Raw genomic sequence first — 27,770 nt, 5'->3', positions numbered from 1 at the left:
TCGCATGGTCCTGATGGAACTCTCATCCTGAGTATTTAGATAGGTTGGTGGCCAGCATTGTTTCCTTTTTGCCACAAGCACATAAAGCCTTCTGTCTTTAATTTGCTCAAACTGGAATGCTGTATGGTAATTTAGATTTTATGGTATGAATTCCTAAACCCAGAGCTGGGCTAGGAAATAAGACACACTGTGAGGGGCTAAGATATACCACATTTTATTCAAAACACAGCTACCTATGGAATGAAGGATTGATGCTTTTGAACTGTGGTGTTGGAGAAGACTCTTGAGAGTCCCTTGGACTGCAAGGAGGTCCAACCAGTCCATCCTAAAGGAAATCAGTCCTGAGTGTTCACTGGAAGGACTGATGTTGAAGCTGAAATGCCAATACTTTGGCCACCTGATGCGAAGAGCTGACTGATTTGAAAAGACCCCGATGCTTGAAGATTGAAGCATTAGGGAAAGCAATTGGGAAAGATTGAAGGCAGGAGGAAAAGGGGTTGACAGAGACAGTTGGATGGCATCACTGACTCAATGGACATGAGTTTGGGTAAACTCTGGGAGTTGGTGATGGATAGGGAGGCCTGGCATGCTGCGGTCCATGGGGTTGCAGAGTCGGATATGACTGAGCAACTGAACTGAACTGAACTGAACCTATGAAATGAGGGTTAATGATTTTTCAATGTAATAAGACCTTTCATTCTGTCAGTTTTATTCATGGCATGTATGTGACAAATTCCCAACAATTTGCAATCTATTTTTCAGAGTTCAGAAAAACATCAGTTGCTGTGAACTAGTCACAGTCTCAACATAACTGTGATTCAGTGAAGTCCAGGGTCTGGTTGGTTTTCTACTTCATGTAAGTGGGGCAGAGATGGGTAACTCCATTTCTTTCTGATAAAGGCATGAAGGTCTCTGTCTCTCTTTCTTCCTTATAATTACCAACTGATTCCTTAAGAGAATTAGAATATTTGCAATATTCACTCTGTCTCACTCTGATACTACACTCTTATAGTGTCAGCTTCTCATTAAACTTTGAAATTAAGTTAAACATCTTCAGAAATATTTCGGTGCCAATCTCTTTAGAGGTCTTTACTTTCTCATGCTACCTGGCACAAGGTAGAAGAGAGAAAACTCATGTTCTGTATTTTCCTTTCAATGTGAATTATTATGGATGTCTTTTTCCAATCAGAAGTAAGTAATTTCTACCCCTCTACTTATGACTGCCATTTATTTATTTATTTTTCAAGGAAATCTTATTCCTGTCTATATAAAGTTGCCTTAATAGATTCTAACTCTGTGTTATTCAAAACACAGAGTGTTTGAAATGTGGTTAGCCTGAACTGAGATGATCAGTGAGTGGAAAAAATATTTTTGAAGACAGTATGAACAAAAGCATGTGAAACATCTCAATAACTTTTTATACTAATTACGTGTTCAAGTAATACTTTGGATATATTTGGTTAACTAAAAATATATTAGGAAAATTAAATTTATTTTACAATTAAAATTTTTTTAAATTTGAATACTAGAAAATTTTAAATTACGTTTTTCTCTTACAATATATTTCTGTTGGACAGAAATTTTAACATAGAAATTGTTTTTCCTTAAAGACGCAAAAACCTATAAATTCTCAGAAGGTATCTTCTAGTTAAATCGAACTTGCCTAGAATTTCACATTTTTCTTAATTATAAAAATAGATTTAAAAATTTGACAAAATGGAAATTTTAAAGGCAGAATGCAAGTTGCTAATAATATAGAGATTAAAACATTTTACTTGTTTATTCATACAGCTAATATTTATTGACTACCTCCTACATGCCAGACATTAGACATATAAGTATATACAGTAGTGAATAAGATCTTTGTCTTCAAGGAGTTTTCTGTTGACCACGGTGTTATAACTGTTTCTAACAGGGTAATTACAACTTGGTAGAGGAGATGATAGTAAAATTATGAAGCCCAGAGTAGTGGTGGGGATAGTTTGGAATAGGCAGTCAGCAGAGACTCCATGGTGGAAGTCACACCATTTTAGAAGGCAAATTTTCTCACTTCTGTTTTAAATTAACCCAATATTTTACATAAAAACATATGGGGCTAAAATATCCTCACTCAGCAATTCCTGAAAATTTACAAATGATAAAGTAAGTAGAGTTTATTTACCATCCAACAAGTCCTATAGTTTGAAGCATAGCAGATTGGTTCACAAGAATAAAAGCAGCTGAATAAATATTCCCTCTGAAATTCTCCCTGCCTCTCCCCGGCCCCCACAGTTTGAGCATTCTTTGGCATTGCCTTTCTTAGGGACCGGAATGAAAATTGACCTTTTCCAGTCCTGTGGCCACTGCTGAGTTCTCCAAATTTGCTGGCATATTGAGTGCAGCACTTTCACAGCATCATCTTTCAGGATTTGAAATGGCTCAACTGGAATGCCATCACCTCCACTAGCTTTGTTCATAGTGATGCTTCCTAAGGCCCACTTGACTTTACATTCCAAGAAGTCTGGCTCTAGGTGAGTGATCACACCATCATGATTATCTGGGTCGTGAAGATGTTTTTTTGTATAGTTCTTCTGAATATTCTTGCCACCTCTTCTTAATATCTTCTACTTCTGTAAGGTCCATACCATTTCTGTTCTTTGTTGTGCCCATCTTTGCGTGAAATGTCCCCTTCGTATCTCTGATTTTCTTGCAGAGATCTCTAGTCTTTCCCATTCTATTGTTTTCCTCTATTTTTTTGCACTGATCACCGAGGAAGGCTTTCTTATCTCTCCTTGCTATTCTTTGGAACTCTATATTCAAATGGGTGTATCTTTCCTTTTCTCCTTTGCTTTTCGCTTCTCTTCTTTTCCCAGCTATTTGTAAGGCCTCCTCAGACAGCCATTTTGCTTTTTTGCATTTCTTTTTCTTGGGGATGGTCTTGCTCCCTATTTCCTGTACAATGTCACAAGCCTCTGTCCTTAGTTCTTCAGGCACTCTGTCTATCAGATCTAGTCCCTTAAATCTATTTCTCTCTTCCGCTGTATAATCATTAGGGATTTGATTTAGGTCATCCTTGATTTAGGTCATACTTTGATTTAGGTCTAGTGGTTTTCCCTACTTTCTTCAGTTTAAGTCTGAAGTTGGCAATAAGGAGTTCATGATCTGAGCAGTAGTCAGCTCCCTGTCTTGTTTTTGCTGACTGTATAGGGCTTCTCCATCTTTGGCTGCAAAGAATATAATCAATCTGATTTCAGTATTGGCCATTTGGTGATGTCCATGTGTAGAGTCTTCTCTTGCGTTGTTGGAAGAGGGTGTTTGCTATGACCAGTGCATTCTCTTGGCAAAACTCTATTAGTCTTTGCCCTGCTTTATTCTGTACTCCAAGCCCAAATTTGACTGTTACTCCAGCTGTTTCTTACAGTAAGTAGCAAATCATTAACATTGTAACTTGGGAAAGCAATAGATTTATTTGAAAGAAAATGTTAAGTGAATGAGATAAGATTTTGGTAGATAAAATGTAAAAGTATAAATCTGGTTATGAAATGGAGGGGAAAGGTAAAGAAAAAAAGCATAAGAATATACAGATGAGTTTTGAGTTGACAGTCTAGAACTGGAGATACATTGTTTTCCTGAAAGTAGTTTTTTTGAAATTCTTCTCTCCCTCTCCTCCTCTGTCTCTCCCAGCCCCCGATCCCGCTTTATGTCTCAAAGGGTTTTGCATTATCTCTACCATTTGCACCTGGAGTTGTCTTTGTAGGAAGTTTAAAGTAATGAATTCAACTTCCTTAATAGGCATGCTAAGTCACCTCAGTCGTGTCCGACTTTTGTGTGACCCTATAGACGGCAGCTCACCAGGCTCCCCAGTCCCTGGGATTCTCCAGGCAAGAACACTGGAGTGGGTTGCCATTTCCTTCTCCAATGCATGAAAGTGAAAAGTGAAAGTGAAGTCGCTCAGTCGTGTCTGACTCTTTGTGACCCCATGGACTGCAGCCCACCAGGCTCCTCCATCCATGGGATTTTCCAGGCAAGAGTACTCGAATGGGGTGCCATTGCCTTCTCCGTTAATAGGCATAAAACTGTTCATATTTTTTATTTCTTCTAATGTCTGCTTTGAAAGTTACGGTTTATAAGAAATTCATCCTTATTTCTAAGTTGTCAAATATATTGTGATAAAGTTATTCATAATATTTTTATTCTCCTTTTAAAGTCTTTGGTGTCTATGATAATATCTCCCTTTTTATTCCTCATATTGGTGATTCATCTCTTTAGATTAAAAAATTGTATTATTATTTTCAAAGATCAATTTTGTGGTTTCATTGCTATTTCCCTATTGTTCATGTTTTTTATATCATCAATTTCTATTTATTGTATACTTTATTTGTATATGATTTTCTCTTCTTTTCCCAGCTTCCTAAGCAGGAAAATTTGATTATTGATTTTCATGTAATATAAATTTTTATATATTTAACATTTCCCTCTATACAGAGTCTTACCCATGTCCTTGTCCTACAAATTTTAATGTTGTGCTTTCATTATTATTCAGTTTGAAGTATTTTATAATTTCCATTATGATTTCCCCAGTGACATATAGATTATTTACAAAAGTGTTGCTGTATTTCCAATTTTGGGAATTAAAAAAAATTCTTTTTGTTATTGATTTCTAGCTTAATTTTATTGTGGTCATAAGTATCATTCCAGTTTTTAAAAATTTATTGAGTCTAGTTTTGACATAATATGAGGTACATTTTAGTGACTGTTCTATGTCTACTTTAAAAATATGGATTTTCTTTAATTGTGGGGTGACATGTAGTTTAATTGGTTAGTAGTGTTATTCATTGTTCCATGTTCTCTCTGATTAATTTGTCAATTTTCCCATCATTTACTGAACGAGGTATGTTAAAATTTCCATGATTGTAAATGTTTTCATTTCTCAATTTAGTTTGTCAATTTTTGCCTTATATAATTTTATGCTATTTTACAAGGTGCACACCAGTTTATTATTTTTTATCTTCCTGATGAATTGACTTTTTTGTTATTACAAATATCTTAATTTATCTCTGGCAGTATGCCTTTCTTAAAATTGACTTGGTCTCATGTCAATAAAGTGTATAAAAAATAAACATTTTCTTTCTTATGTTAGTTTTGGTAGATTATAATCTTTTCTGTTTTTTTAATTTCAATCTTTCTCAATTTTTACATTTAAAATGTATTTTTAATATCTTATAATTGAATCTTATTTTTTATCTACTCTTTAAAAAAGATTAATCTATTTATATTTAATGCAGTTATTGTTATGATTAGGCTTAAATCTGTAACTTGCTATTTGTTTTCTTTGAGTGACAAGTTCTCTAGCTCATTTGTCTAAGGTGTCCGATTTTACTTTCCTTTGTGAAGGATATTTCTATTAGGCATAGAATACTAGGTTGACAGATTATTTTTCTTTTAGCACATTAAAGATTTTTTTTTGGCTTTCATTATTTTCCATAAGAATCTAGCCATCACTGCTAACATTATTCCCTTGAATATAATGTGTACTTTTCCTCTTCCTGCTTTTAAGACTTTCCCTTCGTCTTTGATTCTTAATAGTTTGAATATGAGATGACTACACATGGTTTTCTTTGTACTCGATGTGTCTAGGGTTTACTGAGATTCTTAAATCAGCAGGCTGATATTCTTCATAAGTTTTGAAAAATCTTAGCCTTCATCTTTTCAAATGCCACCACATCCATTTTCACTTTTCTTTGATATTCCATTTATGGATATCTGTAGACAGATAATGTTCTACAGGTGTCTGTTATACTTTTCATATTTTCAGATATCAGATTATATTATTAAGTATTTTCAAAGCCCTATCCAGAATTGGAGCACCCTTTTTCAAAACATTTCTTTGTTTTGGAGGAAAGAATTTGTAAAGTCAAGTATAACCTGTGAAAGAAAGCTTCTTGAGGGCAATAGTACAGTGAAATGCCTTGTCACAGTGGATACTTGATAATTACTGTGGACTGACCCAGTTTGACCAATGCACGGCCCAGTTGTTCAACAACTTGACTTTATGAATTGTGTTTCTATCAGTCTATCTTTAGGATCCAAAACTATGCTGAAGGTTTTCAGTAGGAGTACATTTAAAATTATATTTGTCAATAAGTATTAATTGGCTCCTTAAATTTACAGGAAAGGAACTCATGATGTTGAAAATCAAGGAGTGAGTTTTAAAATATGAAGAATGTGAATGGTTAATATTTATTGGATGCATATTTTGTGATGAGTTTGGGCTCCATTCTCTGCTTACCTATTTATGAAAACAGCTACCATACATAGATCTACCCTTTGATGGATAAGGAAAATAGGACTTGCTCATAATCACCTGAGTCAGTTCAGTTCAGTTGCTTAGTCGTGTCCGACTCTTTGTGACCCCATGAATCGCAGCACGCCAGGCCTCCCTGTCCATCACCAACTCCTGGAGTTCACTCAGACTCACGTCCATCAAGTCAGTGATGCCATCCAGCCATCTCAACCTCTGTCGTCCCCTTCTTCTCCTGCCCCCAATCCCTCCCAGCATCAGAGTCTTTTCCAATGAGTCAACTCTTCGCATGAGGTGGCCGAAGTACTGGAGTTTCAGTTTTTTAGCATTATTCCTTCCAAAGAAATCCCAAGGCTGATCTCCTTCAGAATGGATTGGTTGGATCTCCCTGCAGTCCAAGGGACTCTCAAGAACCTTCTCCAACACCACAGTTCAAAAGCATCAATTCTTCGGTGCTCAGCTTTCTTCACAGTCCAACTCTCACATCCATACATGACCACTGGAAAAACCATAGCCTTGACTAGATGGACCTTTGTTGGCAAAGTAATGTCTCTGCTTTTCAATATCACCTGAGTAGCACCTGGCATATCTGGAATTTTAGCCCACGCCAATCTGATTACAAAACCCTTGCTTTTAACTTATAATGCTTGTAAGGCTTAATTGCCTGGTTCTCAATCCTTCTTTGTCTCTCATTGACTGTTTGCCTTGGGACAAATCATTTAAGCTCTGTGAATATCAGTTATATCTGTCGTTAACATAGTGAGAGTCAAAATTTTAAAGTCCATCTGTAGCAGCATATTTTAGCTTGGTCATTTAGATTGTGGAGGTGGGGAACACTCTCCATTAGAGGTACCCCATATTCTGTTTAAGTTATTCCCCTGTTATATTGTATTTAGGGTATTTGATCTGTTCAGGGAATTCTAGTGCATTTTAAAAAGACTGTCATGCATTTTTCCAAAGAGGAAATGCAGGTGGCCAACAGGCACAAGAAAAGACGCTTAACGTTGATAATCATCAGGGAAATGCAAATCAAAACCACCGAAAGATATCACCTCACAGCTGTCAGAATGGCTATCATCAAAAAGAGCACAAATAACAAATGTTGGCAAGGTTGTGGAAAAAAGGGAACCCTCGTACCTGGTTGGTAGGAATGTAAATTGGTACAGCAACTATGGAAAATAGTATGAGGTTTTTCAAAAAACTAAAAATGGAACCACCACACAATTCAGCAATTCCACTCTGTATATATCTGAAAAAAACAAAGCAAAACACTGCTTTGAAAAGATACACACATTCCAGTGTTCATAGCAGCATTATTTACAATTGTCAAGATGTGGAAGCAACCTAAGTATCCATCAACAGACGAATACTACCAGCCATAAAAAAGAACAGAATCTCATCATTTGCAGCAATACACACAGACTTGGAGGGCATTATGTTAAGTGAAATAAGTCAGACAGAAAAGAACAAATATTGTACAAATACTGAAATAGCAGTAGGTACCCAGGTACAGTGAAACAGGAGGGGTGGGGAGAAGTCAGGGAAATCCCTGGAATAGCAAGGGAAACTTCTTAAATGAAATGGGCTTCAGATGGTCAGGATTAAAGTAGCTGACCTAAGCCAAGAAGGACATTTTAAAGAGAAGGAAGACCCCATGCCAAGATAAAGGGAAGTCAAAGAGCATCATGTCATCAGGGTATGCAAGTGACTTGCTGGGCCCAGGGCCTCACATAGTACCTGATACGTAGGACACAGGTGGGGATAAAGATAATAAGAAGATGGCAGCCAGAATGTGGAACGTTTCATGTGTGTGTGTGTGTGTGTGTGTGTGCCCTGCAAACATTTCTAGCATAATATTGCAGATGAGGAGACATCATTGGAGGATTCCAAGCAGGGGAGTTCCAAGGTCAGACTGCATTTCTGAGATTGTTCAGAGAGGTGTGGAGCATTCTATGCCACAGGAAGAGAAGCTGCTTTGGGGGAACCACTGTGCCCAGGGAAGGGCTCAGACCCTGTGAGATGATGAGACTCCTCTTAGGACTGCTTAGAGATGGATTTCAGTGAGACTGCAGGAACTATCAAAGCCATTCATAAGCAGCACACCTTAAAATATCTGGGGAAAAAAGATGTACATAAGAGTATTAAATTGAGGAATCAAAGGAAAATCTGAATGGAGAAAGATACTTTGTTCTTGGATGGGAAAACACAATACTGAAATAGTTCCAAGTTCACCAGAATAATCTACAAATTCAGTATGGGCCAAATGAAAACTCTACAGGTTTTTTAAAGGAATGTGATAAGGAAATTTCAAAATGTATCTGAAGAAAAATGAGCAAAATTATCTAAGAAAATTTTGAGACATAGATTACAAAAATCACAGTAAAGATACAATATTTAAAATTTTATGGGAGTTGTGTAAACATAAAACAATGAAATAAGTGGAACAACCTAGAGTCTTGCAATAGACTCTTGTAAAATTGAACTTAGAATATGATACACTCACTGTGAACTGGATAGATTTTTGAATAAGTAGTGTTTTGACAATTTGGTAAAAATAAGAAAGGTATCCGCCCCATGCCTGTGTGTGTGCTCAGTCACTTCAGTTGTGTCCAACTTTTGTGATCCCAAGGACTGTAGACAGCCAGGCTCCTCTGTCCAAGGAATTTTCCAGCATGAGATACTAGAATGGGTTGCCATTTTCTTCTCCAGGGGATCTTCCCAACCCAGGGGTTGAACCTGCCTCACTTGGGTTTTTTGCATTGGCAGGCAGATCCTTTACCACTTGCACCACCTGATATTCATCATAGCATTGTCTGCAATAGTAAGAAATTAGAAACAACCTGAGCTTCCTTGGAGTCTCAGAGGTAAAGAATCCACCTGCAGTGCAGGAGACCCAGGTTCAGTCCCTGGGTCAGGAAGATTCGCTGGAGAAGGGAGTGGCAAGCAACCCAGTATTCTTGCTTGGAGAATTCCAAGGACAGAGGAGCTTGGTGGGCTACAGCCCACACGGTCACAAAGAGTTGGACATGACTGAGCGACTAACACTTTCACTTTTACATGACTATGGATGGAGTGATGGTCGAGTTAGCTGTGATATATTTTATACAGAGAAATAGAAGACAGAAGCTGCAAAACAGTAAAATGACAAAATCTTCATACTACATTGTGAGTAAAAAAGAAAGAAGGAAATAGCAGAGTCACATTTCTATAGCTATAGAACATTGCTAGGGTCTGAATGTTTGTGTCCTCTAAAATTTGCATTTTGAAACCTAATCCTTAAGGTGATAGTTTTGGGAGGTGATGTGGATGGGTAATGAGGGCTCCAGAGAAAATTCTCACCCTCTTCTGCCAAATGAAGATACAGAGTTTAATCTGCAGCCTGGCAGAGGAATTTGCCTTTAGTCTAACCTGATCATGCTGGGACCTTGACCTTGGATTTTCAGTTCCAAATCTGAGGAATACATTTATGTTGTTTACAAGCTACCATTCTGTGTGGTATTTTGTTTCAGCAGCCCAAATGGACCAAGGCAATACAGATTACTTAAATACATTAACACGTAAAACATTTTTCATATATATATATTTGAAATGTACAGAAAAGGGTCTCAAGACACAAGCCAGAAAAAAACAAGCGGTTTTCTCTGAGGCAGAGGTTTTGAAAGTGTGGGATTCTTTAAGAAAAACTTTGTTTTTCTTGTGGAATGGATATAAAATGCTGATTTATGACAAGGAAATGGAGGGCATTCCCACCTGATAGTTGCAATTGTTTTTCTATGAAACAACATGAAATATAATCTGTTGACTGCAAATAAATACCATTCTTATGGTGATAAAAGCTTAGAATGGCTTCTGTGGGACCCCATATAAGATTAAAAGCCTTAAATTGGTAGGCACCAAACCAAAGGGATTTTTAATGGTACCCAGCAGTGATCAGGAAGAAGTGATGAACTGGAAAAATGATGGATGGGTTAATAGGAGATGTGGTGATTGGTAGAGCAAATGGAGGTGAGGATTTTGAAGATGCAAATAAGAGAATGGGAAGGATTTAAATTACAAGGTGAGAATGATGGTCTAGAAGAAAAAGAGTCAAATAACCAGAGGCCTTCTGAGGTCCTCCTGTCTAAATCGTGTGCTCTCATCATTTGCTCATTTCTCTTGGTGGTCTGACCTTTCCTTTTTGATTTGTAGAGTATGAATCCTTTGTTATATGTCTTGTGACTATGCCTGCATTGTGAATTAAGGAGTGAGAAAGTGGAAAGGATGAGAGTTATGGTTGGAGAACCTGAAACTCTAGCTGAAATCTCAGCTCAAGGGAATGGTTTGCTGAAGTGAAATGAACATGAAATTCATTAATTTCTAGAAGAACCAGAAGTTTTGTGACAAGGGAGTTGAGTGAGTTGTATATAAGAATTCAGAGGTTGGTCATGATGAAACTTGAAACTTGCAGGAGCATAAGAGAAATGCCAGAGTCGTAGTTGGGCCTGTTAGGAGTCGGGGTGGGGGGAGATGAGAGACAGTTTGGTGGGGTTCTTTATACCCAGATGAAGTGTCTCTTGAAAGAGGAGGGGCTTGCTTCAAGGGGGAAGCATCATGGCTTGAAAGGGAAAAGAGAGGCTTATAAGGAGGCATAAGCAGATGACTTTGTAGCTGTATGGAGTTGAGACATGATGGGGAAAGTAATGGCTTCTGTTTGAAAGGTCTGCAGTGGAAAGGTGAGTCTGTAAGGCAGAGGCACATTTCAGTGACTGTGTTCTATAGTCTCTGTATACTCTTATGGAACAGGTGAGATGATCGGCTAAGATGGAGCACATTTCAAATTTCACTGTCAAACAATGAATTACGTAAGTTCAGTTCAGTTGCTCAGTTGTGTCTGACTCTTTGCGACCCCATGGACTGCAGCACGCCAGGCTTCCCTGTCCATCACCAACTCCCGGAGCCTACTCAAACTCATGTCCATCGTGTTGGTGATGCCATCCAACCATCTCATCCTCTGTTGTCCCCTTCTCCTCTTGCCCTCAATCTTTCCCAGCATCAGGGTCATTTCAAATGAGTTAGCTATTCGCATCAGGTGGCCAAAGTATTGGAGTTTCAGCTTCAGCATTAGTCCTTCCAAAGAACACCTAGGACTGATCTTCTTTAGGATGGACTGGTTGGATCTCCTTGCAGTCCAAGGGACTCTCAAGAGTCTTCTCCAACACCACAGTTCAAAAGCAGCAATTCTTTTGCAAACAACTTTCTTTATAGTCCGCATCTCACATCCATACATGACTACTGGAAAAACCATAGCTTTGACTACACAGACCTTTGCTGGCAAAGTAATGTTTCTGCTTTTTAATATGCTATCTAGGTTGGTTATAGCTTTTCTTCCAAGGAACAAGTGTCTTTTAATTTCAAGGCTGCAGTCACCATATGCAATGATTTTGGAGCCCAAGTAAACAGTGTCTGTCACTGTTTCCATTTTTACCCCATATATTGGCCATTAGGTGATAGGACTGGATGCCATGATCTTAGTTTTCTGAATGTTGAGCTTTAAGCCAACTTTTTCACTCTCCTCTTTCACTTTCATCAAGAGGCTCTTTAGTTCTTCTTTGCTTTCTGTAGTATCATCTGTGTATCTGAGGTTATTCATATTCATATTCATATTTCTCCTGGCAATCTTGATTCCAGTTTGTACTTCATCCAACCCAGCATTTTGCATGATGTATTCTGCATATAAATTGAATAAGCAGGGGGACAATATACAGCCTTGACGTACTCCTTTCCCAATTGGAACCAATTGTGTAAGAACTTGTTGAAATTCAGTCCCAGGTTTTAAATCCCTTAAATCTTGTCAGCATATATTTTTTCTTTACTGAACTAGAATAATCAATTTAATGTTTATATAAATGCTGCCTCTTCTTTCTGGTTGTGGGTTGGATGAGGTTTCAATTAGGAAAAGGAGAAAGGATGGAACTTCTCGGCACACTGCATAGTGATACAGTTTAAGCTGGGAGACAGATTGCAAGGGTGTTACTTGAATTTTTACATTACAGAATTTTAGTTCCACTCAGCTAAGTGTTTCATTAAAGGTGGTTCCTGTTGAGACAGCTTCACGGTTCCATTTTGAACCCTGGCTCTTCTTCCAGCTTCTGAAAGCCTGTAGGTTGCACAGCGGTGTCAGGAATTAACATTTGGGCAGCTAGGGAGAGTCGTATGTTATCCTGCTGTATGAGATGATTAAATAGACATCGACTGATTCATTCTATTCATTTTGCTAATCTGGTTGACACTGACAAGCTTTCTTTGAAAGTTAAATTAGATCAAAGATGAAAATAAATCAGATTTCCTTACAATAATATTTTAACTTATTCATAACAACACTGCTGATTTCAGAAAATTAAACTTTCCCTATACTGATATAATTTTCGCTTTGGTTATAGTAAATATGATTTTTATTAAGATTGGAGACCAAAATATTTTCTAAGAGTAAACAATACCAATATTGTTAAAAAAAAAAAGAAAGAAAAGAAAAAACTCAACAGAAAGAACGGGTTTTTAAGAAAGAGATTCACATATTTAGGGGCAATATTTCAGTCCATCTCTAATTCAGTCTTGGACATTAATCTTGAGATTTGTTTTCTTCAAACAAACTGCTTTTTCATTGTTTTATCATCATTGTTTATCATCATTCTCTCATTGTCTAGGGTTAAATTATTACAGTCACATTTGACTTCTTACTCCACTTGCTACTCCCTTTTAAGCTGGCAAATCCTGTGTATTCTGCAGGCATTATATCTTTCATAGTTCTCTTTTTCTCATTATTTCCTTTTGTGTAACTTGAAATCATGATCTCATTTTCTCTCCTTTAAAGTCATTGCAAATAAAACAGTAGCCTTCCTAATGATATCATTTTTTATTTTCTCTATTTTTATACCTGCTTTTCTACAAATTAAAGTCCAAATTTTAAAATATTGACTAGTTCAACAAATATTCATGAGGTTTACATTCTAGGGAAAGTGAGACCTGATCTTTGAAAAGTAGAAAAATAAATGGAAAGTTAATTTTGGAAAGTGCTTTGAAGAAAAGGAAACAGACTAAAGAAGATTGACAAGGTGGAACTAGAGGAAGATTGACTGTGATACTAATGGAACTAAAGCCGAAGGGTCCCTCAGTTGCGGAGATCCATTCTCAAGCCTTGGGGAGCCCTACAAAGGTGTTCATGTGACTGTATTTACCAGAGTAAGATATTTTACCCAGTTGGTTAATGTACGGTCTCATTCCTCTGTCTTTAAAGAGGGGCCCTCAAACTCTATGTTTTGGAGTTAAGCCTAGGCAAGGGACTAATTAAATGTGTCAATCAGGAAGATCCTTACCAAGGAGAATACAGTGAACAAAATAGAGTAGCCATTTCAAGACATGGAGCCTGTATTTTCCAGGCAGAGGAAATAGCAAGACAAAAACCCTGAGCAGAACTGAGGTTGAACCAGTGTGCCTGAAGCTGAGTGAATGAGGTGCAGAGTGGGGAGAAAGGAGATAGGGAGACGGCCAATGGCCCCGCCACATATGGCTGTGCAGGCTTTATAAGGAAGTCGGATTTTGTTTCAACTGCAATGTGAAGCTGATGAAAGGTTTTAATGGGTGTTCCAACAATATAATTTAACTTTGAAAAGCTTATTCTGGCTTCTGTGTAGAAGGAGATTGGAGAGGGGAAGAATGGGAGCTGGGGGACCAGTTAGCAGCCAAGGCAGTACTTCAGGCAGGAGATTAGGTCTGCTTGGATTAGACAGGTAGCGTTGGAGAGAGGTATTCAGAATTTATTTTCAGAGAAAAATGGGTGGTAATTTTCAATGTAATTGAAATCAAGAGTGAAAGAAGAATCAAAGGGAACTCCGGGGTTTTTTGACCTAAGTAGGTAGACAATTAGACCATTTACTAAGAGGGAAAAGATTGAGAGCACAGGTTTTGGGAATAGTGGAATCAAAATCTCTTTTTCATCATGTTGAGGTTGTGATTACTATTAGCCAGGCAAGTCAACTTCAAGGAGGCAGTTAGATATCAAGTTTGGAGTTTAATGAAGACGCTGAATAAAGATAGAATTTGGAATAGTTGGCATAAATGTATTATTTACTATCATGGTATTGGATAAAACGACCTAGAGAGAGTGTATTTAGAGTAGAATCATTCAAATGCCTTTGTGATCTGTATTATTTCCCACTATTTATACTGTGATCCTTAAAATGACTTTTTCTTATTCTCAGTATTCTTGGATTTAAACAAAAACATCCTTCCATTTGGTTTCCTTTCTTCTCTAGACATCCTTCAAAAACTATGTGTATCTTTCAAAAACTAGCTCAAGAATCTGTTTCTACATTAATTTAGCATGAACTTCCTTCCCAAAGCAAGTACAACTTCTGGTGAATCTATCTAGAACTTTATCTGTATCCTCATTTTCTGCTTGATCTTACAGTGACTTGTAACACTGTCTTTTATCCCTTAATACATTTTGCTTCTGAAGTGCAGGGTTTATATCTTTTTCATGGTCTAAATGATCTGGAGTGCCTTACCTATATAGACAACCAGTGTCATGGCAGTCTGAGCATGGGTTGGAAAATAATTTCCAACACTGAGTATTTCATAAAGGAGTGAGTTTATTAAGAATGGAAAGCAGAATTAATGTGGGTACTGTGAGCTCAGCAGATTGACCTCCTGATAGGCCAAGCACAGTTGACTGATGGGAGAATTGAGTTTATTACTGGGAGATGCTGTTAGAACAGCAGGCCGGCTCAAGGGAGAGCCGATGCTTTCACGGGCTGGTAGTGGTTTAGTCACTAAGTTTTGCGACCTCATAGACTGTAGCCCACCAGGTTCCCCTGTACAAGGGATTTCCCAGGCAAGAATATTGGAGTGGGTTGCCGTTTCCTTCTCCAGAGGATCTTCCAGACCTAGGGATTGGACATGTAATGCCAATCTCCTGCATTGGCAGGTAGATTTTCTACCACTGAACAACCAGGGAAGACTCAAAACAAATTCCTGCTGGAAGGGTGGCATTAGGTGACTGGTTAGGTGCTATAGGATGAGGACCAGGGTGAGCATCTTTGCTAATTTTTTTTGGCCAGGAAACTGGCTGGTGAGGATTGGAGGGCTTTTGGCAATGGTTACAATGAGGCTCAGTTAGTTCCAGAGATGACCTTGGTTCTGGGCTCTGGTTCTGTGACCTTGATACAAGGCCTTGCACTTGTGACCTTAGCATTGGACTTCACATTCAGGGCAAAAATCCTATCTATACATTATTAGTCAGTGAAATTAAGTACAAACTCTTATTTAGCCTGAGTTTTCTAGGCTTTGCTATTGCGCAGTTAGAGTTAATACAGAATTTTATCTAGGCTCCTAAAATTCCTTTATGGTGATTATTAAGTACTTGCTCTAGATCAAGAGCAAGATTTCCAGTCTTAAAATGTGATTTGTAGCCAGATATGCTGTATTTACAAGCACATGAACTGTTTTCCCTTTTATTAGCTTAAATATTTAGAAATAAACATACCATTTCTGAGTTCCTAAAGTTTTTCAGAATCACATTTATTGAGGTATAATTTATGGGTACAGCCTTTTGAGCTTTGATATGCTTTCTGTTCTATAGATAAGATTTGTCTTCTTTGAATATCCAATAAAAGAATGATGCAGCATGCTGTCTTTAGTTTCTTGCCTCCTTTGCTCAGCATAATACTTTTGAGCTTCATTCTTGTTTTATGTACATTAGTATTTTTTTCTTTTATATAACATAGATGTATCACATGTCCATGTACTTGTTAGATATTTAGATTGTTGCCAGATTTTGGCTTGTTTTAGTTTTCTGTTGCTGCGTAGCATGTTATCCCAAACCAAACAGCTTCAAAAATGCACATATTCATTATTTCACTGGTTCCTGGATCCAGTGTAGGCACAGCTTAGCAGGGTTCTCTGCAAGGCTGCAATGAAGGTGTCACCAGGACTAGATTCTCATCTGAAATCTATGCTGAGAAAGGACTATCTTCCAAACTCAGCCATATTTTTGGCAGATTATATTTCCTAGTGGCTGTAGAAGACATGGTCACCTGCTCCTTTGAAGGCAGAAATGGAAAGCAACACTTTCTGTATAGCCTGCTGTCAAGATGAAATACCATAGTGTAATCACAGGAGTGATATGGCATTACTTTACCAGGTTTCATTGGTTAGGAGCAAGTTCTAGGTCCCCCCTACACAGAGGAGGAATGGATTACTCCAGGGCATGAACATCAGGGGATGAGGGTCATGGGGTCACTTTAAAGTTTACCCTTCACATAGCTATTCTGAATCAATTTGCTATGAATACTTATGTATAAGATTTTGGGTGGACATATGTTTTTGTTTTTGTTTCTTTTGGATAAACACACAGAGTGAAAATGCTGGGATATGTAGTAGTAAGAGCATATTTAACTTTTTCATTAAATTGCCAAGCTATTTTTGAAAGTGGTTTTACCATTTTAAATTCCTATAAAAATGTATAGGATTTCCAGTTATTCCACATTTTTACCAATGTCTGGTGATGTCAGTTAGCTATTGAATGGGTGTATAGTGGTATCTATTTTTGCTTTAACTTTGCCTTTCTTTAACAATTAATGATTTGGGCCATTGTCTTCTGTGTTTTTTGACCATCTGGGTATTCCTTTTTTGAGTATCTCTTTCAAACCTTTGGGTCTTCTTTTTGTTGGGTTGTTCGCATTAACATTTTTTGATACAAGCCATATGTCAGAAAAATATACTGTGAACATTTTCTTTGTTGTTTTCAAAGAGCAGAAGGTTTTAATTCTGAAATCTGTTATTGCTTTTTTCTTTTATGGTCTGTGCTTTTTGCACTCTAAGTAATCTTAACCTACCCAACACTCCCCAAAATTTTTCCTAAGTTTTCTTCTAGAGGATTTATAATTTTGTCTTTTTTCTTTGGTGTATAATCTATTTCAAATTAATTTATGTATAAGGTGTAAGGTAAGAGTAAATTTTATATTTTTATATAAATATCTAGTTGTTTCAAAATATTTTTTGATAACACTATATTTTATCTTGGCTGCCTTGGCAAAAATCAACCATATATGCGTGAATCTTTTTATACTATTTCATTAATCTACATATCTTTATGATAATACTCCACTGTCTTGGTTACTGTAATTCTATAGTAAATCTTCAAATTAAGTGTTTTAAGTTCTCTAACTTTGTGTTTGTCTTTCACAATACATTGGCTATTTTTGAAGATCCTTTTTACTTAAATGAAAATTTTAAAATAATTTTTCAATATTATTTTTAAAACCTGTCTTGGATTTTGATTAGGATTATATTAATCTATAGATCAATTTGGGAAGAATATTCAGTGTTCAGACACATGAATATGGTATATCTCTTCATTTATATACATCTTCTTTAATTTTTTTCAGCAATATTTTACAGTTTTCAATGTACATATTTTTTGTTAAATATACCCTTTAGATTTTTGCAATTTTGGACATTGTCATAACTGGTATTTTTGTTGAAATATTCCATTATTCATTGCCTGTATATAGAGATGCAACTGACTTTTATAACTTGATTTTTGTGTTTTATGAACTTAATAATTCAGTTAATAATTCTCATAGCATTTAATTTTTCCCTTAAAGGTCCATTATAATTCACCAGTAAAGACATCTAGGTGCTGAACTTTATTTGAGGGAGAAGATTTTTAATACAAATTAATTTTCTTTAATAGATATAGAATTTTTCAGATTTTTAAGTTAAATAAATTTTAATAATTTGTATCTTTCAAGATATTTGTGTGTTTCATATAGTTTGTCATATATTCACAGAAAGTGGTTCATAATATTCTCTTACTACCCTTTAATATCTCTATGATCTGTAGTGATACCTCCTTTGTTTATCATATTGATAATTTCTATTCATTCTTATTTCAAAGAATCAGCTTTGGTTTTATTAATTTTCAATATTGTCTGTTTCTGTTTTTTTTTAAAATTATTATTGTCTTCATTCTACTTAAATTTATAGATTTCTAAAGTTGAAGTATAGATCATTGCTACTGAACTTTTTCTTTTCTAATACAAATATATTTGTGGCCCAAAATATGTTCAATCATAGTGAACATTCTACATAGATTCTGTATAATTCAGCTTTCGGGTAAAGTGTTCTGTTAAATGTCAGTTAGGTCACGTTGGTTGATGGTGTTGATTAAGTCTCCTAGAACCGTTTTGATTTTCTGTCTTCTTTCTTTCAATTATTGAGAAAAGCATGTCAAAATGTCTAACTGCTGGTGAAAGAAATCAAAGAGGACACTAATAGATGGAGAAATATACCATGTTCATGAATTGGAAGAATCAATATAGTGAAAATGAGTATACTACCCACAGCAATTTATGGATTCAATGCAATCCCTATCAAGCTACCAACAGTATTCTTCACAGAGCTAGAACAAATAATTTCACAATTTGTATGAAAATACAAAAAACCTCGAATAGCCAAAGCGATCTTGAGAAAGAAGAATGGAACTGGAGGAATCAACCTACCTGACTTCAGGCTCTACTACAAAGCCACAGTTATCAAGACAGTATGGTACTGGCACAAAGACAGAAATATAGATCAATGGAACAAAATAGAAAGCCCAGAGATAAATCCACGCACATATGGACACCTTATCTTTGACAAAGGAGGCAAGAATATACAATGGATTAAAGACAATCTCTTTAACAAGTGGTGCTGGGAAATCTGGTCAACCACTTGTAAAAGAATGAAACTAGAACACTTTCTAACACCATACGCAGAAATAAACTCAAAATGGATTAAAGATCTAAACATAAGACCAGAAACTATAAAACTACTAGAGGAGAACATAGGCAAAATACTCTCTGACATACATCACAGCAGGATCCTCTATGACCCACCTCCCAGAATATCGGAAATAAAAGCAAAAATAAACAAATGGGACCTAATTAACCTTAAAAGCTTCTGCACATCAAAGGAAACTATCAGCAAGGTGAAAAGACAGCCTTCAGAATGGGAGAAAATAATAGCAAATGAAGCAACTGACAAACAACTAATCTCAAAAATATACAAGCAACTCCTACAGCTCAACTCCAGAAAAATAAATGACCCAATCAAAAAATGGGCCAAAGAACTAAATAGACATTTCTCCAAAGAAGACATACAGATGGCTAACAAACACATGAAAAGATGCTCAACATCACTCATTATCAGAGAAATGCAAATCAAGACCATTATGAGGTACCATTTCACACCAGTCAGAATGGCTGCGATCCAAAAATCTACAAATAATAAATGCTGGAGAGGGTATGGAGAAAAGGGAACCCTCTTACACTGTTGGTGGGAATGCAAACTAGTACAGCCACTATGGAGAACAGTGTGGAGATTCCTTAAAAAACTGGAAATAGAACTGCCTTATGATCCAGCAATCCCACTGCTGGGCATACACACTGAGGAAACCAGAAGGGAAAGAGACACGTGTACCCCATTGTTCATCGCAGCACTGTTTATAATAGCCAGGACATGGAAGCAACCTAGATGTCCATCAGCAGATGAATGGATAAGCAAGCTGTGGTACATATACACAATGGAGTATTACTCAGCCATTAAAAAGAATTCATTTGAATCAGTTCTAATGAGGTGGATGAAACTGGAGCCTATTATACAGAGTGAAGTAAGCCAGAAGGAAAAGCACCAATACAGTATACTAATGCATATATATGGAATTTAGAAAGATGATACCAATAACCCTGTGTACGAGACAGCAAAAGAGACACTGATGTATGGAACAGTCTTATGGACTCTGTGGGAGAGGGAGAGGGTGGGAAGATTTGGGAGAATGGCATTGAAACATGTAAAATATCATGTATGAAATGAGATGCCAGTCCAGGTTCAATGCACGATACTGGATGCTTGGGGCTAGTGCACTGGGATGACCCAGAGGGATGGTATGGGGAGGGAGAAGGGAGGAGGGTTCAGGATGGGGAGCACATGTATACCTGTGATGGATTCATTTTGATATTTGGCAAAACTAATACAATTATGTAAAGTTTAAAAATAAAATAAAAAAAAATGTCTAACTGTATTTGTGTCAGTTCTGTCAGTTTTTACGGTAATGATTTTGAAGCTCCCTTATTAGGTGCATATACATTCAAGATGGTTTTTGTCTTTTTGATGAATTATCTATCCTTTATCCTTATGAAATGTTCATCTTTACCCTTGATAACTTTTCTTGTTTTGAAGTTTTCTTTTCTAGGTATTAATATTGCCATTCTAGCTTTCTAATAATTAGTATTTGCTCCATGGCATGTATTTTTCCATTTTTCAGTTTTTAGCCTAAGTGTGTCTTCACATGTAAAATGAGTTTCTCATGATAGTTTTGTGTTTGAATTTGCTTTTTTGCTCAATCTAATTTTTTCCTTTTAATTATGCTTTAAATCTTTGCACTTAAATTATTATTGAAATAATTATTGCAATAATTTTTAAAGTAACATTTTACTTTACATTTTACATTACATTTACATTTTACTTTACATTTTACAAAGAATGCTCAAACTGCCGCACAATTGCACTCATCTCACACACTAGTTAAGTAATGCTCAAAATTCTTCAAGCCAGGCCTCAGCAATACATGAACCGTGAACTTCCAGATGTTCAAGCTGGTTTTAGAAAAGGTAGAGGAACCAGAGATCAAATTGCCAACATCCGCTGGATCGTGGAAAAAGCAAGAGAGTTCCACAAAAGCATCTATTTCTGCTTTATTGACTATGCCAAAGCCTTTGACTGTGTGGATCACAATAAACTGTGGAAAATTCTGAAAGAGATGGAATACCAGACCACCTGATCTGCCTCTTGAGAAACCTATATGCAGGTCAGGAAGCAACAGTTAGAACTGGACATGGAACAACAGACTGGTTCCAAATAGGAAAAGGAGTATGTCAAGGCTGTATATTGTCACCCTGCTTATTTAACTTCTACGCAGAGTACATCATGAGAAACGCTGGGCTGGAAGAAGCACAAGCTGGAATCAAGATTGCTGGGAGAAATATCAATAACCTCAGATATGCAGATGACACCACCCTTATGGCAGAAAGTGAAGAGGAACTCAAAAGCCTCTTGATGAAGGTAAAAGAGGAGAGTGAAAAAGTTGGCTTTAGAGCTCAACGTTCAGAAAACTAAGATCATGGCATCTGGTCCCATCACTTCATGGGAAATAGATGGGGAAACAGTGGAAACAGTGTCAGACTTTATTTTTTGGGGCTCCAAAATCACTGCAGATGGTGATTGCAGCCATGAAATTAAAAGATGCTTACTCCTTGGAAGGAAAGTTATGACCAAGCTAGATAGCATATTCAAAAGCAGAGCCATTGCTTTGCCAACAAAGGTCCGTCTAGTCAAGGCTATGGTTTTTCCAGCAGTCATGTATGGACGTGAGAGTTGGACTGTGAAGAAAGCTGAGTGCCGAAGAATTGATGCTTTTGAACTGTGGTGTTGGAGAAGACTCTTGAGAGTCCTTTGGACTGTAAGGAGATCCAACCAGTCCATTCTAAAGGAGATCAGTCCTGGGTGTTCTTTGGAAGGAATGATGCTGAAGCTGAAACTCCAGTACTTCGGCCACCTCATGGGAAGAGTTGACTCATTGGAAAAGACTCTGATGCTGGGAGGGTTTGGGGGCAGGAGGAGAAGGGGACAACAGAGGATGAGATGGCTGGATGGCATCACCAACTCGATGGACGTGAGTCTGAGTGAACTCCGGGTGTTGGTGATGGACAGGGAGGCCTGCTGCTGCTGCTGCTGAGTTGCTTCAGTCGTGTCCGACTCTGTGTGACCCCATAGACGGCAGCCCACCAGGCTCCCCCGTCCCTGGGATTCTCCAGGCAAGAACACTGGAGTGGGTTGCTGTTGCCTTCTCCAATGTATTAAAGTGAAAAGTGAAAGTGAAGTCTCTCAGTCGTGTCTGACTCTTAGCGACCCCATGGACTGGACAGGGAGGCCTGGCGTGCTGCAGTTCATGGGGTCGCAAAGAGTCAGACATGACTGAGCAACTGAAATGAACTGAACTGAACAAATTACTACTTCACGTGTAGCATAAGAATCTTAACAATAATATACTTCCATTTCACCCTTACTATCTTTTGTACTATGGTCATCATGCACATTACTCTTACATGAATCTTAAAACATACAATATACTGACTTTATTTTTAAGCAGTTATCTTTAGAACAAGTTTAAAGTTAGGAAAAATTTTAAATATTATTTCTGTCACTCCACATTCCTCTGTGTTGATCCAGCTATCCTCCTGATATTCTTTTCTTTCCGTCTAAAAAAACTTCTTTTCACTTTTCTCATATTATGGGTTGCTAGTGATAAATTTTGTTTTTCTTTCTCAGAAAAACAAACTTCATTTTGGCTTCATATTTGAACGGTTTCTAGGTTAATATTTTTCTTTTTCTTTCAGCACTTTAAAGGTGTTGTCGCTTTATCTTCTGGGTTTTATGTTTCTAACAGGAAACCTGCTGTACTGCTTATACCTATGTGTCATATGCCTCTTCCCCATGATGGTTGTCTTTAAGAGTTTCTCTCTTTTTTTTTTTTAATTTTATTTTATTTTTAAACTTTACATAATTGTATTAGTTTTGCAAATATCAAAATGAATCCATCACAGGTATACATGTGCTCCCCATCCTGAACCCTCCTCCCTCCTCCCTCCCCATACCATCCCTCTGGGTCGTCCCAGTGCACTAGCCCCAAGCATCCAGTATCGTGCATTGAACCTGGACTGGCATCTCATTTCATACATGATATTTTACATGTTTCAATGCCATTCTCCCAAATCTTCCCACCCTCTCCCTCTCCCACAGAGTCCATAAGACTGTTCCATACATCAGCGTCACTTTTGCTGTCTCGTACACAGGGTTATTGTTACCATCTTTCTAAATTCCATATATATGCGTTAGTATACTGTATTGGTGTTTTTCCTTCTGGCTTACTTCACTCTGTATAATAGGCTCCAGTTTCATCCACCTCATTAGAACTGATTCAAATGTATTCTTTTTAATGGCTGAGTAATACTCCATTGTGTATATGTACCACAGCTTTCTTATCCATTCATCTGCTGATGGACATCTAGGTTGCTTCCATGTCCTGGCTATTATAAACAGTGCTGCGATGAACATTGGGGTACACGTGTCTCTTTCCCTTCTGGTTTCCTCAGTGTGTATGCCCAGCAGTGGGATTGCTGGATCATAAGGCACAAGAAATGCAAATCAAGACCACTATGAGGTACCATTTCACACCAGTCAGAATGGCTGCGATCCAAAAGTCTACAAATAATAAATGTTGGAGAGGGTGTGGAGGAAAGGGAACCCTCTTACATTGTTGGTGGGAATGTAAACTAGTACAGCCACTATGGAGAACAGTGTGGAGATTCCTTAAAAAACTGGAAATAGAACTGCCTTATGATCCAGCAATCCCACTGCTGGGCATACACACTAAGAGTTTCTCTTTATGAATAACTTTAAGTAATTAGATTAAGATATACCTAGGGGTTTTTGTTTGTTGATTGGTTGCTTTAACAAGTTTAGAATTTATCAAGTTTATTTCAACTGTAGGATTATAACTTTAATCAAATTATGAACATTTCATCCATGACTTTATTTATTTACTTCTTTGGTCTCCCCACTTTCCATATCTATTAGATCTCCAATTGCACAAATGTTAGATTGTTTGATATTGTCTCCCAAATTACTAAGGTTCTGTTTTTTAGGAGTTTTTTTTTTTGTTACTGATGTTCAGTCATTTATTTTCTCATCGTGCGTTATTTTGGATAGTTTTATTGCTGTAGTTACAAGGTTAGTGATCTTTCCTTTTGAACTGCCTAATTTGCTATAAATTTAATCCAATAAAATTTTTATTGAAAATATTCTATTTTTCATTTTTAAAAGTTTCATTTGTTCCACTAGATTCTGTCCTGATTAAGATCATCTTTTTATTTTAATCTTTGAGCATATTTACAATAGCATTTGGGCTTCCCTGGTGGCTTAGATGGTAAAGAATCTGCCTGAGATACAGGATATTTGAATTCTATCTCTGGGTAGGGAAGATTCCTTGAGGAAGAGAATGGCTACCCATTCCATTCCAGTATTCTTGACTGGAGAATTCCATGGACAGAGGAGCCTGGTGAGCTACAGTCCATGGAGTCGCAAAGGGTTGGACACGACTGAGCAGCTAACACACACACACACACACACACAATAGCATTTATAACATCTGTGTCTGCTAATTTCATAATCTCTAAGATTTCTACATCTGTTTCTATTTTGTGAATTTTCTCATTTTCATAGTTACATTTTCCTGCTATTTCAGATACCTACTAGTTTTTGATTGGGTAAAAAAAAAAGTCATTTTCTGAGTACTAGATTTTGTTAACTATCTTTAAAATTTCTTTAATGTGTTTGACAGGCAATCAGGTTACTTATGGATCACACTGATCATTTTGAGGTTAAAGCAGGTCTAGGGCTGATATTACTCCAGGTCTTGTCATGTCCCACTACTGTGATTTGACTTTATTGGGAGTCTCTAATGATTTTCTATATGGTCTCTCCACTCTGGATGGTGATAACTTAAATGGGTTCTGCACTTGTGTGAGTTCTGGAAATTGCTTGGTTTACAGATTTTCAGTAATATTTTTTCACCAGATGTTGTTTTTGGTCCAGCAGCACAGAATTTTGCTCTAAACATGCACAGATTGGCAACCAGCCAAAGAGTCAGGTGAATACCATGGAGAATTCTGGGCTCTTTCTTTGAACAGCTCCCTCTTCTCAAGTAATATGACCCATAAATTCCAGCCACTTTGACACAATTCCAAACTCTGTCTTCTCCACTCAGCCTTCTTTGCTTAGCTTCCCCACTTGTGCTACAACCTTGGAAAAATCTCTCTTAGTAAAAAGCTGGGACAGTCATAGGAGTCACTTCATTTGTTACTGCTACCTCAAAGATCACAGTCCTGTGCTGCCTATTGTCCAGTATGCGAAAATAGGTGTTTCATATATTTTGTCCTGTCTTAAAATTGGTGATGGTAGAAAGATGTATCCAGATCTGTTTCTCCCTCATGAGTGGAAACAGAAGGTTTTCAGTGTCTTATTTTCTGAACCAAGGATTTTCATGCTACAACTTCTCTACACCAGAGAATCTTAATAGAACAATTATATAATACATGTCAGGCACTATGCTTTGCGTTAACATATGTTATGTCCTTTGGTCTTCCCAAGAATATTTTCATGTACGTGCTTTTCTTGCTTCTATTTACAGACTGAAAAAATGGGAGAAATTAAGTAATTGTCCAAGGAACCCCAGCTAGGAAAGGGCGCAGGTGATTCTCAGACTCAGGACTGCCTGACACTGTACTTTTCATTGCGACTGTAATGATGTAGTGGTTTTGTCTTACTGCTTTGGGCATATCTTGTAAATGAAAGAAATAAACTTTATCAATGATTTGCAATAAAAATAACTGTGTTCAAGGTTACCCCTTTTTACTTACATTACTTTGTATGTGGTATTTCTCGAGGCGCATACAAGGAGTGATGGTAAATGTAGGAGTCCATGAACGTTACATGGAAATTTTTTCTGTGTATGAGTCACATCTTTCACGAGTGACCTCTGGGAAATGGTTGTGAACAACTACTATAAACAGTGTTATGAATGATTAATCAAAAATTTATCGCTGAAAGAATAATAGATAAAAAGTCAGAAACCAAGAGCAACATAACCAAACAACAAAAGATACAATACTAGGTGCTGAAGGTTAAAATAAATCTGGGCAAGTTCTTATTTATTCGGGGAGCTACAAACTCACATGAGCTTTTTTTTTTTTCTGGCAGTGGAAGTTGAAATTCTCCTTTGTCTTTCTTAAAATTTCCTTTCTTACTCTTGAGCATCAAATCCTCATAGACATGAGACAGTCATTTTCTAAGCATTTCCTTAGGGGTCAAAATAAAACCTTTCTGTCTGTGGTTTTTAACAAGGTGGAAAGTGGCAGTAAATAGAAGAGTCTAACTACAGTAGCTCTCTTTATGTAACTCTATTTTTCTCCTTTAATTGTACTAAAGGTAAAGCCTTGTGACTATAGTCCTGTGACTCTACAATAAACTTGTTAAGACTCCATGCAGTTTTCTAGAAAGGAAAATGAAGGTGTAGCTTCCTGTTGTCTTCATGCAGGTAACCCATCTAGCACAGGGCTGAGAGTCTGCTGAGAAGTTTGAAAGACAGGATCACAGTTGAGAGCCATAAATGGAGCTTAAGTGTTTGCCCAGCTGGAAATTGTCTGTGTGTAGTTTATGTCACGTGACCCAAAGCAAGGTTTAACTGAACAATTCTGTCGAGGTTTATCTGTGGTCATGATATCCCACAAGTAAAACATAAATGGTATTAAGGTGCTTTGGAACATATCCCACCTGGCTATCGTCCTAGGAGCCAAAAGGGAAAAAAAAAAATGCCTCAGAGAGTAGAAATTCAGCATTTTTGTTATATTCAACAGATTTTCTTTAAGACACTTGCCCTAATGGTGTTAATGGGCTCTAATGTACCCTTATCTTTACAAAATCCTTTCATTTGTAAAAAAAGAAAATAGTAGAACCATTAAGAAAATTAAACGTGAGAAATGAGGGGGAGCTGATACAAAGGATCTGACAGCTTTGAATGTCTATCGCTTTGCATCACCCTATATGGTTTTCCTAAGTATTGTGTTCAAAAAATAACTCTTAATACAAGTTTCAAAATCTACTTTAGATAGAACAAATACTTGATCTTCAATTTCTCATATGAGAATTGGTTGGTACATGTTTTATTATGCTTTCTTACATTCTATTCCTATTTAACACATCCTTATATATAAAATTAATTACATAGTACTTAATTAATAATATATTATATATTGGGGCTTTCCAGGTGACTCAGTGATAAAAGCATCTCTCTGCCAATGTTGGAGTTGCAGGAGACATGAGTTCAATCCCTAGGTCAGCAAGATCCATTAGAGCGGGAAATGGCAACCCCCTACTATAGTCTTGCCTGGGAAATCCCATGGACAGAGGAGCCTGGTGGGCTACAGTTCATGGGGTTGCAAAGAGTCGGACACAACTGAGTGACTAAGCACGTATGCATATTATATATTAATATTATCAGTATATTAATTAATGGCATATAGTTTCATATATGGAGAAGGCAATGGCACCCCACTCCAGTACTCTTGCCTGGAAAATCCCATGGGCGGAGGAGCCTGGTGGGCTGCAGTCCATGGGGTCGCTAAAAGTCGGCCACGACTGAGCGACTTCACTTTCACTTTCATGAGCATTGGAGAAGGAAATGGCAACCCACTCCAGTGTTCTTGCCTGGAGAATCCCAGGGACAGAGGAGCCTGATGGGCTGCCGTCTATGGGGTCGCACAGAGTTGGACACGACTGAAGTGACTTAGCAGCAGTA

The sequence above is a fragment of the Bos indicus genome, chromosome 14, assembly GCF_029378745.1.
Source record: "Bos indicus isolate NIAB-ARS_2022 breed Sahiwal x Tharparkar chromosome 14, NIAB-ARS_B.indTharparkar_mat_pri_1.0, whole genome shotgun sequence".
NCBI lineage: Eukaryota > Metazoa > Chordata > Mammalia > Artiodactyla > Bovidae > Bos > Bos indicus.
The sequence above is the reverse complement of the archived record's forward strand: the minus strand, read 5'-3'. Positions refer to the sequence as shown.